Source organism: Carcharhinus amblyrhynchos, chromosome 5 (genome assembly GCF_965287045.1).
Source record: "Carcharhinus amblyrhynchos chromosome 5, sCarAmb.v2.hapA, whole genome shotgun sequence".
In the NCBI taxonomy this organism is placed as follows: domain Eukaryota; kingdom Metazoa; phylum Chordata; class Chondrichthyes; order Carcharhiniformes; family Carcharhinidae; genus Carcharhinus; species Carcharhinus amblyrhynchos.
In genome coordinates, this window is record NC_137328.1 from 125329883 (window position 1) to 125350498 (window position 20616).

Below are 20616 nucleotides of genomic sequence, written 5' to 3' on the forward strand. Positions count from 1 at the left end.
CATTCCATTAAGGATAAATAAATGCTCCTGGGTATATTAGGATATCACAATAACATTCATGTACAGGGTGGCACAGTGGTTAGCACTGCTGTCTCACAGCAACAGTGACCTGGGTTCAATTCTGGTCTTGGGTGACTGTGTGAAGTTTGCACATTCTCCCCGTGTATGTCTGGTTTTCTCCCATACTCCAAAGATGTGTGGGCTAGGTTAATTGGCCATGCTAAATTGTCCCTTAGTGTAAGGGTGACGAGCAGGGTAAATACGTGGGGTTACAGGATTGGGTCTGGGTAGGATTGTTGTCGGTGCAGGCTTGATGGGACAAATGGCCTCCTTCTGTACTGTAGGCATTCTATGATTCTATAAGATTGACCCCATCAATGTGACAAATCACGTAGCAGGATCAATTAAGAGTTGGAATTACAGAGGACACATTCAGTGACTAACAAGAATTGACAAACAAGTGCAAACTAGGAAAACAAGATGGTTGGCGAAATTCACCTCAGGATATTAGGATCTCACAAGATTTCCTCTATCAATATGATAACTCACAGGACCAATTAAGAGATGCCATTCCAGGGAGTATATTGAAGGTTTAATAATGATAACCTGTATAATATGACTCTAAATAAGGTAATTACCAAAATTTGTCTAATGGCTCAGTCACAGGATTGACTCTGCCAATATGAAAAGCATAGCACAGGATCAACGTGAGGAAATAATCATGTTGGGTACAGTCTAGGGTTAACACAGAACTTGTTTGTCATTCCTAATCATTGTCAGCTCCCTCTGAAAAACTGACCATGCGGACACTCCTCCTCCTGACCTAGTCCTCCGGATCCATCAGAATATCCAACATATACAGCTGAGTGGCTAGAGTTTGCAACCGAACCTCCTCCGGAGAAGTGGTGCTTTAAGGATTCTATCTTCTGCCTCACTGAGCCTCTTGCAGGCATTCTGCAGTTCTTCCAAGTCAGCATTAATGTTCTGTATCAAAACACTGAGTTTGTCATCTATAACTTTGTTAGCAGTCATTTCCTGCAACAGCTTCTAGAGCTCTGAACCCAGAGCCTACTCCCCATCAACTATCTCACCAGCTACTTCTTGTAGGACATGAGGATGAAGTCCATCAAGATCCAGAGATCTGACAGCCCACAGCTCCACTGCCCAGTGATGTAGTTTTACAAACAAAGAACAAAGAACAACCCAGCATGGGAAACAGGCCCCTCGGCCCAACGAGCCTGCGCCGCCGCATCACCCTACACCTATTCTACCCTGCGTGTCTACGAATGGAACCCCTAACTTAGCCAGATTCAGGGGAGAATAGTGTCAATTTGGTAAACCAATCAGCCTAAGAGCACATCTTTGGGGTGTGGGAGGAAACCGGAGTGCCCGGAGGAAACCCACGCAACCACAGGGAGAATGCACAAACTCCCACAGACACAGGCCCAAATCCATGTATCTGCACAGGTAGCAGTGCTAGTCACTGAGCTGTTGCGGCGCCCGTCTACCGGTCCAGGATCAAGCACACACACCGACACGAAGTACTAGGCCACTCCCGGAACCTCCAAGAGCAGCCCACGCATGACCCACCGTGTGCATGCCCCTCGTTTGACAATGATGTGGACCTCCACCTGCGGAATAAAAAGACAAAAACGTTAACTTACAAGTCTGCATTTCCGGTGTCTCCCGAGGTTCTGACCTTATTTAATAGCCCCTACTATAACCCTCCATCCTCGTTTCACTCATGTGTCTGTCTAACTGAACCTTAAACGCGTCCAACGTTCCTGCCTCCACCACCCTACTCGGTAGCGCGTCCCGTACCCCCACAACTCTCTGCGTAAAGAACCTTCCTCTCACATCCAAGTTATACCTCTCCCCCCTCACCCTTAAATCATGACCTCTCATATTTGTACCCAGTCTAGGGAGCAGTCTCTCACTATTGACTCTATCTATTCCCTTCAATATCTTATATACCTCTATCATACCCCCCCTCAACCTCCGTCTTTCCAAGGAGAAAAGTCCCAGTTTCTCCAACCTTTCCTTGTAACCCAGCCCCTCCATACCAGGCAACATCCTGGTAAACCTCCTCTGCACCCTTTCCAGAGCCTCCACGTCCTTCCGGTAGTAAGGTGACCAGAACTGGACACAGTACTCCAAATGAGGTCTAACCAACGTTCTATACAACTGAAGCATTAGACGGCAGCTTTTATACTCTATACCCCTTCCTATAAAGGCTAGCATTCCATAAGCCTTCCTAACAACCTTCTCCACTTGTGTCACAACCTTCATGGATTTGTGAACCTGCACTCCCAGGTCCCTCTGTATCTCTATACTCCTAATCGATCTACCTTTTATCACATAGCTCCTCTCTGCATTATTCCTTCCAAAATGCATCACCTCGCATTTGTCAGGATTAAATTCCATCTGCCACCTATCTGCCCAATGCACCAACCTATCTATATCCTGTTGTATCACCTGACATTCCACTTCAGTACCCGCCAACCCTGCCATCTTGGTGTCGTCTGCAAACTTGCTGATCACACCACCTACGCTCTCTTCCAAGTCATTTATGTATACTACAAAGAGGAGAGGTCCCAGTACTGAGCCCTGCGGCACACCACTGGTCACTGGCCTCCAGCCCGAAAAGGCCCCCTCCACAACTACCCTCTGTCTCCTATTGCCCAGCCAGTTCTCAATCCACCTAGCTACCTGACCTTGTATCCCATGCGCCTTAACCTTTTCTACCAGCCTACCATGAGGGACTTTGTCAGACGCCTTACTGAAATCCATATAGATGACATCAACGGCTCTCCCATCGTCAACCGTTTTTGTCACCTCCTCAAAGAATTCCACCAGATTTGTAAGGCAAGACCTCCCTCTAACAAAGCCATATTGCGTGTCCCTAATCAGATCGCAATGCTCCAAATGCTCATACATCCTACCCCTAAGTATTTTTTCCATTAACTTCCCTACCACCTATGTCAAACTCACCGGTCTATAATTTCCAGGGTTATCCCTACTACCTTTTTTAAACAGCGGTACCACATTAGCTACCCTCCAGTCTTCTGGGACCTCACCTGTGTCCAAAGAAGAGACAAAGATTTGCGCCAGAGGCCCAGCAATTTCATCTTTCACATCCCTAAGCAGCCTGGGATAAATACCATCAGGCCCCGGAGCTTTATCCGTCCTTACGCTACCTAAAAGCCCTAGCACTTCCTCCCTCGTAATAGCTATTTCCTGCAACTGATCCTCAGCTCCCTCCAAGAGACCGCACGATTCCGACCCCCTCTCCCTCGTGAATACCGACGCAAAGTATTCATTCAGGAGCTCCCCCATTCCCTCCGACTCAATACATAACTCCCCACTTTTGTCCCTAAGAGGACCAATTTTCCCTCTAACCACTCTCTTGCTCCTAATATAGGAATAAAATGCCTTTGGATTTTCCTTAATCCTATCAGCCAAAGCCATTTCATGCCCTCTCTCCGCCCTTCTAACTCCCCTTTTTAGCTCCCTCCTACTCTCTCTATATTCCTCCAGTGCACTCTCCATACCCAGTTGTTTCGACCTAACATACGCCTCCCTCTTCTTCCTGACCAAGTCTTCGATACCCCCTGTAATCCACGGCTCTCTAATCTTACCTTTCCCATCCTTCCGCTTAACCGGAACATACCTCCCTTGCAACCATTTCATTTTGCCCTTAAAAGCCTCCCACTTGCCAACCGTGGACTTTCCAGCTAACAGTCCCTCCCAATCAGTGTCCTTCAGCTCCCTCCTAATCCTGCTATAGCTCGCCTTTCCCCAGTTCAGCACACTCCCGTTCGGCTGGCACTCATCCCTTTCCGTTTTTATCCTAAAGTAGACGGACTTGTGGTCACTGTTAGCCACATGTTCGCCTACCTCTACCTCAACCACCTGCCCTGGCTCATTACCCAACACTAAATCCAGTATAGCCCCTCCCCTAGTCGGGCTTGTTACATACTGCTCTAGAGACCCTTCCAAAACACGTTTCACAAACTCCTCTCCCTCCGTACCCCCAGCTCTAGGCCCCCTCCAATTCACTCCAGGTAGATTAAAGTCTTGAGTTCCTTCCGTTCTTCCGTTTCCTGATGTAGAACAGTCTCTGGGATGTTATTTGTATAGTGAAGACAGATGCAAATATCTGTGTAATTCATCTACCATCTCCTTGTTTTTGATTATTAATTCCCAGACTCACTTTCTATCTGACCAAGGCTCACTTTGTTAGCTATTTTCATATTTAAATATCTATATAAATTCTTATTGTCTGTTGTTATATTTCTAGTTAGCTTTGTCTGATACTCTAACTTTGGATGTTTTTTTTCAAGTTTGATAATGTCTTTAACTTTGTTAGTTAATTACAGATGGTGGATACTCTCTTTGGAACTTTACTTCCTCATTGGAATATATCCATTTTGAAATATCCCTTTAAATGTCTGCCTCTGCATCTAAATTCACCTATCACTTAACTTAAATTGCCAGTGTCCTTTTAGCTAAATCTGCTTCCGTGTCTCCATAACTTTCCCTTATTTAAGTTTAGAATGTTAGTCCTGGACCCACTCTTCTCCCTTTAGTCACACCAGTACTAATTAATCTTACCTCATTGCATAATACCAGATCTAGTATAGCCTGCACTTTGGCTCCAAAATGTGCTGTGAACACCTGATCAATGCTCCCTTTGTCTGTGTGATATTTTTCAGCTTATTTGTAGATTAACAACCCCATTTTTTTTATCACTGTACCCTTCTGACAAACTCCCATTATTGTTTCCTTTATTCTTTTGAGAATTACTTCTAGGCTATTATAGGATGGAAATTAGAATTTTTTTTAATAGAAATGTTTAATATGGTTGTACTTGATTCCTCTGAATGCTACCTATACGTTAGCACCTGCAGTAAGGGAGAATCTGACCATCTTCCCATAACATTCAACAGCATTACCATCACTGAATTCATCCATCATTAATATCCTGGGATTACCATTGACCAGAAACTTAACTAGACCAGCCACATCAATACCATGGTTACAGCAGCAAATCAGAGGTAGGGACTTCTGCGGTGAGTAACTCAGTACCTTTCTCCCCAAAGTCATCCATCATCTGCAAAACACAAGTCAGGTGCACAATGGAATACACCGCATTGCCTGGATGAGTGCAGCTCCAACAAAACTCATGCTCTACAACATCCAGGACAAAGCAGTCTATTTGATTAGCGTACCTTGTACCACTGATGCAAAGTGGCTACAGTGTGCACCATCTACAAGATGCACTGCAGCAACTCGCTGAGGTTCCTTCTGCAGAACCTTCTAAGCCCATGATCTTTACTACCCAGAAGGACAAAGTGAACAAATGGATGGGAAAACCATCACCTGCAAGTTCCCGTCCAAGTCGCACACCATCCTGTCTTGGAACTAAATCATCGTTCCTTCACTGTCACTGGGCCAAAAGTCTGGAGCTCCCTTCCTAACAGCACTGTGGGTATACTTACACCATATAGACCTACATGGTTTAGGAAGGCAGCTAACCACCATCTTCTCGAGGACAATAAGCAATGGGCAATAAATGCCAACTTTGTCAGGGATGCTCATGTTCCAAGAACAAATTTTTGAAATGATGGAGAGAGGAAATTGGCATGAATCTTTTAAGGATTCATGTAGAAATGGTCTGAAATTCATTTATGAATTGTATATCACTATTGCTTATAAAAAGAATCCCTCAGTGCAGAAGGAAGCTATCTAGCCCATCGAGTCTGCACCGACACTCCGAAAGAGCATTTTACCCAGGCTCATCATCCCCTCATCCCTGATTAGGATAATTGACAGCGGCAGAGTGTTCTGATTAATGGGAGGGGATAAGCTTGTAGGAAAGAAAGGGATTCAGTTTAATTTTAAAATACAAGCAATTGTTGCCTGGGTTACCTGAAGAAATAGGTGTCTCTCTGTTTCTCTTTTCCTCTTTCTCTCTCTCTCGCTCTTTCTTTCTCTCTCTTCAAAACTGTTCTGAAAGCTCTAGGAATGTTAATCTTAGACAACTGGTATGCCTGGGTTTTGCTAACTAATTAATTTTAAAGAGAGGATTTAAGTCTATAGGAAGAATATTGCTTGGTATGTAAACCTCTATGACTCTATGAATTAGAACTCATAATGATAGCTTAGCAGCTAAGAATTGTTAAAGATTAAACTAATTCATTTGTTATAATTAAACTGTAGTTTCAAATAAAATTTGTTTTAATAAAGGTTTCCCTGTGTCAGTAGAATCACACCTGGAGTGAAACACCATATTCTCACACGAATGCCAAAATAGAAAATTGTTGGGGTGTAGTCTGGCTTCATAATATATCTTGGTTTCCGATCGGGTACCCTGACAGCATAAAGGTGCACAAATCTCCAGGGCCTGATGAGATGCATCTCTGGCTGCCAAGAGAGGAGATTGGGGAGACCCTGATGCAGATTCTTAAATCTTTGCTGGCCACAGGTGAAGTGCCAGATGATTAGAGGATAGTTAATGTGGTACCTTTATTCAAGAAGGGCAGCAGGGATAAGCCAGATAATTACAGGCCAGTTCATCTAACGTCAGTGGTTGGGAAATTATTGGAAGAAATTTTGAGGGACAGGATTAATCAACATTTGGAAAGGCAGGGATTGATCAGGGATAGTCACAGATTTGCTAGTGGGAAATCCTGTCTAACTGATCTAATTAAGTTTATTGAAAAGGTAACTAAATACATTAATGAGGGTAGCACAGTTGATGTGGTTTACATGGACTTCGGTAAGGCCTTTGACAAGGCCACAGGTGGAAGGCTGGTCTAAATGGTTCGAGCCCATGGAATCCAAGACAAGTTGGCAAATTGGGTCCAAAGTTGGCTTGTTAATAGGAAGCAAAGTGTGATGGTGGAGGGGTGCTTTTGTGATTGGAAGCCTGTGACCAGCTGGAATCGATGCTGGGACCCTTGCTTATTTTTATATACATTAACAACCTGGATGTGAATGTGGAAGATATAATGAGTAAGTTTGCAGATGACATGAAATTGATGGTGTTGTTAAAAATGAGGTTGATCAGCTGGTAAATTGGGCAGAGCAGTAGCAGATAGAATTTAATCCTAATAAGTGAGAGGTGATGATTTTGGAGACCCTAATAAAGGTAGGATATATATAATGAATGACAAATCCCTAGAGAGTATTGAGGAACAAAGGGACCTTGGCGTACCAATCCATAGATTCCTGAAGTTGGCAGCACAGGTAGATAGGATGATGAAAAAGGCATGCGGAATGCTTACCTTCATTAGCCGGGGCAGAGAATATAGGAGCAGGGTGGTCTTGTTACAAATTTATAAAACATTGGTTCGGCCACAGATGGAAAATTGTATCGGAAGAACGTGATTGCACTGGAGAGGTGCAGGGGAGAGTCGCCAGGATGTTGCCTGGGATTGGACGTTTCAGCTATGAGGAAAGACTGGATAAGATGGGTTTGTTTTCCCTGGAGCAGTGGAGGCTGGGGTGGGATCTGATAGAGGTATACAAAATTATGACAGGTATAGATAGGGTAGATTGTAAGAATGTTTTCCCTTGGTGTCTAAGACCAGAGGGCATAGATTTAAGGTGAGGAGTAAGTGGTTTAGTGGGAATCAGAAAAGAAATTCACCCAGAGGGTGGTGGAAATGTAGAATGTGCTGCCTGAGAGGGTGGTGGAGGCGGGTGCACAACATTTAAGAAGCATCTGGATGAGCACCTAAATCGCCAAGGCATAGTAAATTATGGACCACATGCTGATAAATAGGATTAGTATAGATTGACATTCGATGGTCAGTATAGATATGGTGGACTGCAGGGCCTGTTTCTGTGCTGAATGACTCCACCTTTGGACTGTGGGAGGAAACCGGAGCACCCGAAGGAAATGCACACAGACATGGGGAGAACATGTTGGCTCCATGCAGACAGTCACCCAAGGCTGGAATCGAACCTGTTTCCCTGGCACCATGAGGTGGTAATGGGAACCACTATGCCACCGTGCTTCCCAAAATATATAAATATATGCTAGCCCAGTAATTCTAACTATTAAACCACTCACTAATGAATCAACTACATAGGAAAGTCTTCACACACAACATATCCATCTGCTTGCATATATTTGAAATTAAGATTATGAACTTCTGATAAAATCTGATAAAAATAGATAACATCTACCCAGGAATACTGAGAGAGGCAAGGGAGGAAATTGCGGGAGCCTTGAGAGAAATCTTTGTATTTTCACTAGCTACAGGGTAGTTACACGTCGGTGAGTGTTATATCAGGGATAGGGAAATTATTGGAGAGGATTCTTCAAGACAGGATTTATCCCGACTTGGAAATAAGTGGATGTATTAGTGAGAGGCAACATGGTTTTGTAAAGAGGAGGTAGTGTCTCACGAACTTGATTGAATTTTTCAAGGAAGTGATGAAGATGATTGATGAGGGTAGGGCAGTGGATGTTGTCTACATGGACTTCAATAAGGCCTTTGACAAGGTCCCTCATTAAGAAGTCTGACAACACCAGGTTTAAATCCAACCGATTTATTTGATAGTAAACTCAGAAGCTTTCGAGGTTTCCCTGTTCGTCAGGTGAATGAAGAGTCTGGCCTCAGACAGAGCACACAACAGCACAGATAGTTTACAGTTTACAGATTACTGATTAGAATGCATTCGCAACCAGAATTAGAATGCATTCGCATTCTAATCAGTAATCTGTAAACTGTCTGAGCTGTTATACGCTCTGTCTGAGGCCAGAACTGTTCATTCACCTGACAAAGAGGGAAACCTCGAAAGCTTGTGAGTCTACTATCAAATAAATCGGTTGGACTTAAACCTGGTGTTGTCAGACTTCTTACTGTGTTTACCCCAGTCCAACGCCAGCATCTCCACATCAAGGTCCCTCATGGCAGAGTAGTGCAGAAGGTGAAGTTGCATGGGATCAGAGGTGAGCTGGCAAGGTGGATACAAAACTGGCTTGGTCAAAGAAAAGGTGTGTTTCTGAATGGAAGGCTGTGACAAGTGGTGTTCCTCAGGGATCAAAGCTGGGACCTTTGCTGTTTGTAATATATAAATGCTTTGGAGGAAAATGCAACTGGATTGATTAGTAAGTTTGCAGACGACACAAAGATTAGTGGATTTGCGGATAGTGCTGAGGACCATCAGAGGATACAGCAGGATATAGATTCGTTGGAGACTTGGGCGGAGAGATGGCAGATGGAGTTTAATCCGGACAAATGTGAGGTAATGCATTTTGGAAGATCTAATACAGATAGGAAATATACAGTAAATTGCAGAACCCTTAGGAGTATTGATAGGCAAAGGGATCTGGGTGTACAACTACACAGATTACTGAAAGTGGCAATGCAGGTAGAGAAGGTAGTCAAGAAGGCATATGGCATGCTTGCCTTTATTGGCCGGAGTATTGAGTTTAAAAATTGGCAAGTCATGTTGTAGCTTTATAGAACCTTAGTTAGGCCGCATTTGGAATATAGTGTTAATTCTGGTTGCCACACTACCAGAAGGATGTGGAGACTTTGGAGAGGGTACAGAAAAGATTTACCAGGTTATTTCCTGGTATGGAGGGCATTAGCTACGAGGAGAGGTTGGAGAAACTTGGTTTGTTCTCACTGGAGTGATGGAGGTTGAGGGGAGAACTGAGTGAAGTTTACGAGATTATGAGATGCATGGACAGAGTGGATAGTCAGAAGCTTTTTCCCAGAGTGGAAGAGTTAATTACTAGGGGGTATAGGTTTAAGGTGCGAGGGGAAAAGCTTTAAGGAGATGTACAAGGCATATTTTTTACACAACGAGTAGTGGGTGCTGGAATGCATTGCCGAAAGAGGTAGTGGAAGCGGATACGGTGGTGACTTTTAAGGGGCTTCTTGAATAGGATGGAAATAGAGGGATATGTCCCTGGAAGGGCAGGGGCTTTAAGTTCAGTTGGGTGACATGTTCGGTGTAGGCTTGGAGGCCTGAAGGGTCTGTTCCTGTGCTGTAATTTTCTTTCTTCTTTATCTGTTAAAAGTTAATGATTTCCATATTGAAATCTGTTGGGAGCCAAGTTTTTTTTTCTGTCAAATTCTCTCTTCCAATTTTTTTTTACTGAAAGCTGTGTGGGCAGATGAATGAGGAAGAATGCGATTGACAGTGGTTGATTACAGTAAATCATATTTCTACCAGTAAATGAGATTACACTTTGTCTGTCTACTCCCCTGAGGGTTAGGTGGTGCATTGTTTTAAAAAAAAGGGAAATGGCAGATGACATCTCTTCATTTTCAGACTGCTTCACATGTTTATACTTGTTTAGTTTACATTTATGGTTGGCCAAGACTTGTTTGGTGAGGAGAAATTTCACTCTTGATGAGGCCACAACTCCTGGAAGAGTTGATCCTGATCATCTTAGTTAACTTGAACGAGTCTAAAGTGCACAAATCCAAGAGGCGAAACTTAAATGACTTGAGAATGTTTGGTCGGCACTTGATTCCATGCACTCATGTAGAAAATCATTAAATTAAAAGTAATTCAATCAATATTTTTGCACATTATTTAGTGATGTGCAATTATGTTCCTCTGCTTCTTGAAATAAGCCTCTATTTCTGATGTTATTTAATGTCAAAAGCAGAATTTTCAAGAACATTAAGAGGGAATGAGTCCTTACATTATCCTTAACATCCCAAATCATCCAATATTAAACGTGAAATCATCCCATTGTTTCTAAAAAGGCAACATTTGAAAGATGCAAATCTACTTATGGTAACCGTTTGCAGACCCTATTTTTCAGGTCTGAATTTAAACATTAATGCCATTATGAGGAACATTTCTAAACTCTATTTCATATTGATAAAGAATTGAAAAAGGGCTTTGTACAATGTAACATAAAACACAGGTGTTTCTCTTACTACCCTTATGAATACATTTGTACAATATTTAAATATTTAGCAGAATGTGGTGAATTGCATTCAAATAGCATGTGACAGGATTTGTTGTAATCATGCAAGCAGGTTGATAGCATGCAAAATTAAGCCTTTAAGGCAGTGATGGGTAACCTGCTGCCTGGGGACTACATGCGGCCCATCTCGGTTCTGAATGCAGCCCACAAGACACTTTGACTGTTGCCCATGCACACAGTTGCCACATTCCGCTGATTTCCATTTGTGTAGTTTTTTCCCTACTGTGGTATGACTGAAGTGATTTGCACATAAAGCAAAGGCAAGTGAAGTGACGTGTGTGCTGATTTCACACAACATTGACTGTGAGAGCCATGCACTCCCTCTGTGTCCAAATGTAAATATTATTTTAACCATTTGATATAAATGATTAAGCATTTTCTACAACTCATTTTGAAATATTCGGCCTGTATTAAATATATTTAATCTTATTCATGGGGTTATGGTTCGTGAACAAGCACGATTTCAATCTTGTGGCTCACTGAGATGAAGGAGAGCTCCATATGACACTCACTCACTCATAAGAACATAAGAACATAAGAACATAAGAAATAGGAGCAGGAGTAGGCCATCTAGCCCTTCGAGCCTGCCCCGCCATTCAATAAGATCATGGCTGATCTGTTGTGGCTCAGTTCCACTTTCCCGCCCTCTCCCCATAACCCTTAATCCCCTCTCTTATCAAGAACCCATCAACCCGCTTCTTAAAAATATTTAGCGAGGCAGCCTCCACCACTTCAACGGGCAGAGAATTCCAGAGATTCACCACCCTTTGAGTGAAGAAGTTCCTCCTCAACTCCGTTCTAAACCGCCTCCCCTTTATCTTGAGGCTGTGCCCCCTAGTCCTACTGTCTTTTTTGAGCGGGAAGAGTCTCTCCACCTCTATCCTATCCATCCCATTCATCATCTTATACGTCTCAATGAGATCTCCCCTCATTCTTCTAAACTCTAACGAGTACAAGCCTAGTTTATTCAGCCTCTCCTCATAGCTCAATCCCCTCAACTCCGGTATCAGCCTAGTAAACCTCCTCTGCACTCCCTCCAGGGCCAAAATATCCTTGCGCAGGTGCGGCGCCCAAAACTGCACACAGTACTCCAGCTGCGGCCTCACCAATGCCCTATACAGCTGCAGCAAGACCTCCCTACTTTTATATTCAATCCCCCTCGCTATGAAGGCCAGCATCCCATTCGCCTTCCTGACCATCTAGGGTTGCCCAAGACTGCTTGAAGGGCATTTTCTTCAACTATGGTTTCTCTGTTTTTCTCATTCTCTTTAAATCATCCCTTTCTAAACATCTGACTCCAAAGCTAAAATTAAATATTGGGGGATATGGAAAATAAATGAGTTTGCAAGGCAAAGGTTCATTTGTGAAATAGACAAGTTTCTATTAGCCATTTACTGTTGTATTAACTTGGAATGTTGCTTGTACTGCACAGTTAGGTGTCACTTGAAACTGGTTCAAGCCAGAGGTTTTAACATTGTAAATATACTTGAGTGCAGCTGTGCTTCTTATTGTATTACAATGATAGAGACACAAAAATTTAAAATTTGTGTGAACTTGTTCACCTGTGGTCATATTTGTGAAGTGAGGTAGAAATTGGAAGCAACCAATTTCTGTAAACATGGGTATTTTACAGTGGGTGTTGGGGTGAACAGTCATTGCATTGCTGGTTTCTTGCCATTTAATCTGGCTGGTTGGCTGTAGAGATGCAATTCATGTTGACAATGTATTAGAAATGTACTCAAAATAACTGAAGCCATTAAATGATTATTTCACCCAACTAGATAAATTTGATTTGTTTGTCTGTTTTTTGGTGTCATTGCCCCATAAGGTTGATTACCATGTATCTCCACCTCTGATTGTGCTGTTGCCCTTACACATTCCACATAGTCAACACCCAGTCCACTAAAGCAGTCATCCATTTCCTTCTTGCCTTCCCTTGCTGACATTTTCCATCAACCTTTTATTTGGACAGCATGATCGGTACAGGCTTGGAGGGCCGAAGGGCCTGTTCCTGTGCTGTAATCTTTGTTCTTTGTTCTATTCCAATAATTGCCTCTGTCTATCGTCTCTCAAAATGATGCGACTAAATTGTTGTATCTTACTCTCTAAACTTATGCACTAAATTTACACACTCCTCCAGCCATTTCCAGCATTATCTCATTAATCTTTCTATCTCTGTGGGATATGCAGAACAACCTACATTTGTCCACATATTGAAAGTTTATCAATAGTGTTTCTGTTTGTTGTCCATGTCTTTGAGCCATATAACATAAATAGCAAAATGTAGCAGCTCAGCATTCTTTTCCTAAGATTCACAAGAATGCAAGAAATATGAACATCCACAAGGCCACAATTCAAGAGTGCGATGAATGCTCTCCACTTTGCCGAATGGGTGTAGCTCCAACAACACTTGAACCTTGACATCATCCTGGACAAAGTAGCCTGCTTAATTGACACCCCATTCATCACCTCCAACACATAGTGGCAGCAGTATGTACTATTTACAAGATGCACTACAGCAAATCACCACGGCTCCTTTGATAGCACCTTCCAAACCCATGAGCTCTACCATCTAGAAGTACAAGGTTAGCAAGTACATGGGAACACCACAATCTGTAAGTTCCCGTTCAAGTAACACACCATCCTGATTTGGAATTATATTGCTGTTCCTTCACTGTTGCTGGATCAAAACCCAGGCTTTTGAATGTTCCTGCACCACATGGACTGCAGTGGCTCAAGAAAGCAACACACCACCTCAAATTAAGGAAGGGCAATAAATGCTGGCCTAGCCAGCAATGCCCACATCCCACGAATGAATTAAAAAAAAGAACAAACGATATGGTCCATCAACCCTGTCATATCATTCAATTTGACCATGGCTAATCTTGGGCTTCAACTCCAATTTTCTGCCCATGCCCCATTCCTTGAATCCCTGAGATATCAAAAACCTGTCTCTTCCCAGCTCAGAATCAGATTCTTTTTCTTTGATGTTAGTATGTGCTTCATTCTGAGATAGCTTGTCTTAGATACCTCCATTCCCCTTTGGGTCTCACTATCATATCTCTAAGCTGATAATTTGCTCAAGATATGTGAACCCTATCACAACCAAAACAGAAAATGCTGGTACGTTTTCCAGCATTTTCTGTTTTTGTTTCAGATTCCAGCATTTACATTATTTTGCTTTTATCTTAGATGAACCCTATCATTTGTTGCAGGATTTGTTTGTTTACTTCAGTTTTCACTTTGGGGCTTTGGTCTTTGCATATAATCATTGTGTTTGCATTAATTCTTAATCCATGTTCCTCGCTCCTTGCTTTTATTTCCTGCAGTGTCTTTTCAGACTCTGCAATCAGAACAATGTCATCTACATATCTCCACCCTGTCCAATGTTATGTCCTGGCAGTCTTCTGTATCTTTGAAGGTAGCTTCAGTGTACAGGTTGAACAGGTTTGGGGACATGGCACACCTCTGATGCACCCCCCTTTTGATGATGAAGCTGTCAGGCAAGGTGCTATTAAGTCTCAGCACTGCTGATTGATTTCAGAATAGACTCTACCCTTTTATCATTTGTTAATTTCAAGTTTGTTTATGCACACCATTATTTTCTGATGTTAGTCTATCAAATGCCTTTTCATTGTGTAAACAAGTATATTTATAGACATTGTTACCAACTTTGGTAGATGTAGCAGCCAGTCCAAAGTAATTTTTCATTTGTTCATGGGATGTGAATGTCGCTGGCAAGGGTAACACTTATTTCCCATTCTTAATTGCCCCTGAAAAGATAGCGATGAGCTGCCGCCTTCAACTGCTGCAGCCCATCTGGTGTAGATATTCCCAAAGTGAGGTGAGGGAGGTTTATGACCCAGCAACAGTGAAGGAATAGTGTTACAGTTTCAACTCAACATAGTTGGGGCTTGGAGAGGATTTGCAGCCGGTGGTGTTCCCAGGCATCGGTTGCCCGTATCCTTTGGATGATAGTGGTCACAGGTTTGCTGCAATGCACTTTGTATGTGGTGCAAACTGTTGCCATTGTGCATTAGTGGTGGACAGAGGTCAAATCAAGCGTGCTGCTTTGTTCTGGATAGTATCAAGGTTTCTAAGCATTGTTAGAGTTGTGGTCACCCTGGCAATTGTAAAGTATTCCATCACACTCCTGTCTTGTGTCTTGTAGCTGTTGGACAGGATTGTATGATGCTTGGGTACTCCAAATTGCTGAAGGGAAACTGCAGTACTAGTGACTCATTAACCTTTTATCAAATTCTTTAATCTCCACTTCATAGAATCATAGAAACCCTACAGTGCAAAAAAAGGCCATTTGCCCATCGAATCTGCACCGACCACAATCCCACCAGGCCCTACCCCCATATCCTGACACATTTTACCCACTGATCCCTATTATCTACGCATCTCAGGACACTAAGGGGCAATTTTAGCATGGCCAATCAACCTAACCTGCACATCTTTGGACTGTGGGAGGAGACTGGAGGAAACTCACGCAGACATGAGGAGAATATACAAACTCCACACAGACAGTGACCCAAGCCAGGAAACGAACCCAGGCTCCTGAAGCTGTGAAGCAGCAGTGCTAACCACTGTGCTGCCCATTTCATTACAATTTCTTGACAACGGGCATTGACTGCTTCATTATCTGAGGACTTACGAATGGTGCTGAAAACTGCGCAATCATCAGCGAATGTCCCCACTTCTGACCTGGAAATTATTCCAACCAGTAGAGGGTTTCCCACTTGCTTTCTCCTTACTTCAATTTTGCTAGGTCTCCTTGATGCCACACTCAGTCAAATGCTGCCTCGATGTCAAAGGCTGTCACCCTCACGTGGTAATGGAATTCAGTTCTTTTGTTCATGTTTGGACCAAGATTGTAATGAGGTCTGGAGCTGATCAAGGTTTGTGGAATGCAAAGTGAGCATTGTTGTTGAGTAAGTGCCGCTAGATAATACTATTGATGATACTTTCCATCACTTTGCTAATTGGAATTAGACCGATGGGGCAGTAATTGCTTGGATTGAATTTGTCCTTTTTTTTGTGAATAGGACGTGCAGTCAATGTTGTCTGCATGGGCTTTAGCAAGGCACCACATGGTAAATTGTTGCAAAAGGTTAAATCTCACAGGGGATCCAGGCTAAGGTAGCCAATTGGATACAAAATTGGCTTGACGACAGAAGGTGGTTGTAGAGGGTGCTTTTTAAACTGGAGGCCTGTGACTAGTAGTGTGCCTCGGATCGGTGCAGGGTCTACTATTATTTGTCATTTATACTAATGATTTGGATGAGAATTTAGGAGGCATGATTAGTACATTTGAAGATGACACCAAGATTGGTGGCATAGTGGACAGTGAAGAAGGTTATCTAGGATTGCAATAGGATCTTGATCAGTTGGGCCGTTGATAAATGTGAGGTGATGCATTTTGGTAGAGCGAACCAGGGCAGGACTTTCTCAGTTAATGGCAGGGCTTTGGGGAGAGTTATAGGACAAGGAGATCAAGGGGGACAGGTTCATATCTCCTTGAAAGTGGGGTCATAGCTGGACGCGGTGATGAAGAAGGCATTTGGTATGAGTGGTTTCATTGGTCAGAACATTGAATACAGGAGTTGGGATGTCTTATTAAAGTTGTACAAAACATTAGTGGGGCCACATTTGGAATACTGTGTACAGTTCTGGTCACCCTATAATGGAAAGGATATTATTAAATTAGAAAGAGTGCAGAAACCAGGACTTGATGGTTTGAGTTATAAGGTGAGGCTGGATAGACTGGGCCTCTATCCGATGTATTCAGCTGTTTCTTGATATTGTACAGAGTGAATCAAATTGGCTGAAGACTGACATCTGTGATGCTGGGACTTGGGAGAAGGCTGAGGTAGGTCATCTGCCTTTTCTGCCTGAAAATGGCTGCAAATGATTCACTGCAAATGATGTAATGAGCTCCCCATCATTGAGGAGGGGGATTTTATGGTTTGTTTAATTTTACACCAAAGTCAGCTGGATGTGGCAGGACAAGAGTTTTGATCTGATCTGCTGGTCGTGGGATTACTTAGCTCTGTCAAGCACATACTTTTCCTGTTTAATGTACATATTATGCTGTGCAGCTTTACTTGGTTGACACCTCATTTTTCTATGTGCCCACTGGGTTATGGGGATATGGCGGAGGGGAGGGCTTGGGTAGGATGCTCTTTTGGAGAGTTGGTACAGACTCAAAGGGCTGAATGGCTGCTTTCTGCACTGTAGGGATTCCACATTGCTAATTCTGGCATGCTCTATTACACTTCCCATCAAACCAGAGCTGATAGCCTGCCCCAGCTTGATGCTGATAGTTGAGTTTAGAAGTAAGGACATCTGCTGATGATTGCAGTGTCCAGAATTGCAGTGTCATTTCTCCTCAGATACTGAAGCAATCCATGTCCATATGCAGCAAGACCTGAACAAGACTCAGGCTTGAACGAGGTTTAGGCTTGGGCTAATAAGAGGCAAGTGGGAAACACGATGACAGTGGTTAGCACAGCTGCCTCACAGGGCCAAGGACCCAGGTTTAATTCTGGCCTTGAGTCACTGTCTATGTGGAATTTGCACATTCTCCCTGTGTCTGCGTGGGTTTCCTTTGGTTGCTCCGGTTTCCTCCCACAGGTGAAAGATGTGCAAGTTAGGTGGATTGGCCATGCTAAATTGCCCTTTAGTGACCCAAGATGTACAGTTTAGGTTGATTGTCCTTTAGTGTCTCAAGATGTGCAGATTAGGGGGATTAGCAGGGAATAGGCCTGCGTAAAATGCTCTGTTGGTGACCTGGTCTGGTCTAACTGCAGCACCAAACCCACAGCAATGTCGTTGACTCTTAACCATCCTCTGAAATAGCTGGTTAAGTCACTCAGTTCAAGGGCAATTAGGGATGGGCAAAAAATGCTGACACCATTCAGGACAAAGTAGCCCACTTCATTGGCACCCCATCCACCAGAGTTGTGAACTCCCAGAGCGATTCCTCCCCAACTGCATATCTCTATGCTGCCGTCTTTGGTGGGTTTTTCTGCCAGTAGGACAGGACATTCCCAGTGATTATAATGAAAATTATGATGAAAAAGTTGATGGAGAGATATGATTCCCTGAGTATGACTATGTCAGGTTGTTGTTGTTTGACTGAACTGTGGAACAGCACTCCCAATTTTGACTGAAGTCCCCAGATGTTAGTGGGGAGGAGTTTGTCGGGTTGACTGAGCAGGGTGTGCCATTGTTATTTTCAATGCTTCCGTTGATGCTGACTATTCCGTTTGGGTTTTATACATATTTGACTTTTCTATAGTGGTTCAATTTAAATAATACAACATGCTATGCTATTTCAGAGGACAGTTAAAGAGTCAAGCACATTACTAAAAATCTGGAGTCATGTGTTATAGAATCATAGAATCTCTACATTGCAGAAAGAGGCCATCCACCCCATTAAGTCTGCACTGATCATCCCACCCTGGCCCTCCCCTCTGCCCTATCGCCGTAACCCTGTGCATTTACCATGGCTAATCCACCTATTCCACACATCTTTGGACACTAAAGGGCAATTAATTAATTTAAGTTAATTCCCCGCCCCCCTGTCATTTTGGTGGGATTTTAACTTGTGTCTCCAGAGCACCAGCCCAGTCCTCTGGGACAGATGTGCAGAAATAATACCATTGCACTACTGCTTCCCACAATTTATCAAGAATGAGTGAAAAGTAAAAAATGTTAAACCTGAATGGAGTTTCCTTTCCTGTCAGTAGAGGGGCAGCATGGTGGCATAATGGTTGGCATTGCAGCTTCACAGTGCCAGGAATTGGGTTCAATTTCCAGCTTGGGTCAAGTTTGTCTGAAGTTTGCACAGTCTCCCCCTGTCTTCATGGGTTTCTCTGGGTGCTCCGGTTTCCTCCCACACTTTGAAAGACATGCTGGTTAAGTGGGTTGGCCATGGTAACCTCAGTGTACCCGAACAGGCGCAGCTGGAGTGTGATGACAATGGTATTTTCACAGTAACTCCATTGAAGTGTTAATATAAGCCTATTTGTGACTAATAAATAACTTTAAAAGTGCAAATTACATATTTGGACTATAATCCCCAAACATGCGCACTCCATTATAAGACCATAAGACATGGGAGCAGAATTAAGCCACTTGCGCACACACACACACACACCCCCCCCCACCCCCGAGTCTGCTCTGCCACTCAATCGTGGCTGAGATTATGTCAATAGACAATGAACGAGCACTATCAACAACCTCTGCTGATTCTCCAATTGAGAGGTAACTGCAACACAAACTGCAATCACATACTTCAACACAGATTTGATATTGAATTTGAGATCTTCTAATCTGTGCGCTATAGTTTCATGTTTACCATAGGAAAGCTAACCAGAATACACTCAAAAATATTTTCTTAAATTTTGGTAAAACAATCTGGGCTGTTGTGGTAGCATGTGTTTTCATTCAGGGAAATGTTATTTCTGTTGGTTTCTGAGCTGCAATGTTAATTCAATGTGAAGTCTTCCATATTCACACATTTATGCCACAGATAATATTTTGAAACGTGGAGGCCATATATTTTTTTACTTGCAACGGAAGATTTGCTACTTAAAATAATATTGAAAAAATATGCAATAACACCCAAGGAATCTGCATTGGCTTTTTGATGAAAGCTTCATTATAGCGCCCAGACGCATTCGAGTGCTCACTCACTGAACAGAATTGTGTAAAATGTGAATACTCTTTTTGATATGTAACTTACTAATATTTTTAAAGAGAAAAAGTGTTGTTCAGTTGGTCTTTTTTAACCAGTGTAGGAACATAGGAAACAAGGCAGGCCATTTGGCCCATCAAGCCTGTTCCACCATTCAAACAGACCATAGAATATAGAACGTAGAACAGTATAGCACAGTACACGTCCTTCGGCCCTCGATGTTGTGCCGAGTTTTGTCCGAAACACCAAGATCAAGCCATCCCACTCCCATTTATCTCTAACAAAAGCACTGCTTAGCTTTCTCCAAAGAAAACAGTGCCAGCTTCTCCAATCTATCTTTGTGACTGAAGTTCCGTCTACCGAGAATCATCGCGAATCTTTTCTACGCTTCAAAACGTGGTGCCCAGGACTAAAGGCAATACTCTAGCTGAGGCTGAAGCAGTGTCTTATATAAGTTCAGCATTACCTCCTTGCCCTTGTACTATTAATAGGCCTAATCTACTGTACGTGTTCTCTAAAACTGTCCTGCCGTATTCACAACTAATGCACATGCAAACCTGGGTCCCTCTGCTCCTGCATCCCTTTCCTTTATCTTATATTGTCTCTCCATGTCCTCCCTACCAGTAAAATCACTTCATATTTTTCTGCATTGAACTTCATCTGCCACCTATCCACCAACTTGTCCTTTAAAAGTTCTACGCTATCTTACTAAAAGTTCACAATACTTCCAAGTTTCATGTCACCTGCAAATTTTGAATTTGTACCCTATACATTAAGGTCTAGGTTAGTAACATAATCTCAACATTGACCCCTGGGAATGTTGGATCTGTGGAAATTAAGAGGTAGGAGATTCACCAGGCTGATACTGGAGATGAGGGGGTTAGCTTCTGAGGAGAGATTAGATAGACTGGGCCTGTACTCGTTGGAGTTTAGAAGGCCG

General features: G+C 42.9%; 1 protein-coding gene across 3 annotated transcripts in view; it reads left to right on the top strand.

Moving 5' to 3' along the window:
• The window catches only part of lifra (LIF receptor subunit alpha a), a 237781-nt gene that overhangs the window by 50733 nt on the left and 166432 nt on the right, over nucleotides 1–20616 (top strand). The window contains exon 1 of one of the 3 annotated variants that reach the window (XM_080189544.1): nucleotides 4977–5057. The exons of the other annotated variants lie outside the window; for them this stretch is intronic. The gene's annotated coding sequence lies outside the window, so the exon portion shown is untranslated. Of the gene's footprint in view, nucleotides 1–4976; nucleotides 5058–20616 lie in introns of those variants that run through there. 3 annotated transcript variants of the gene reach the window in all.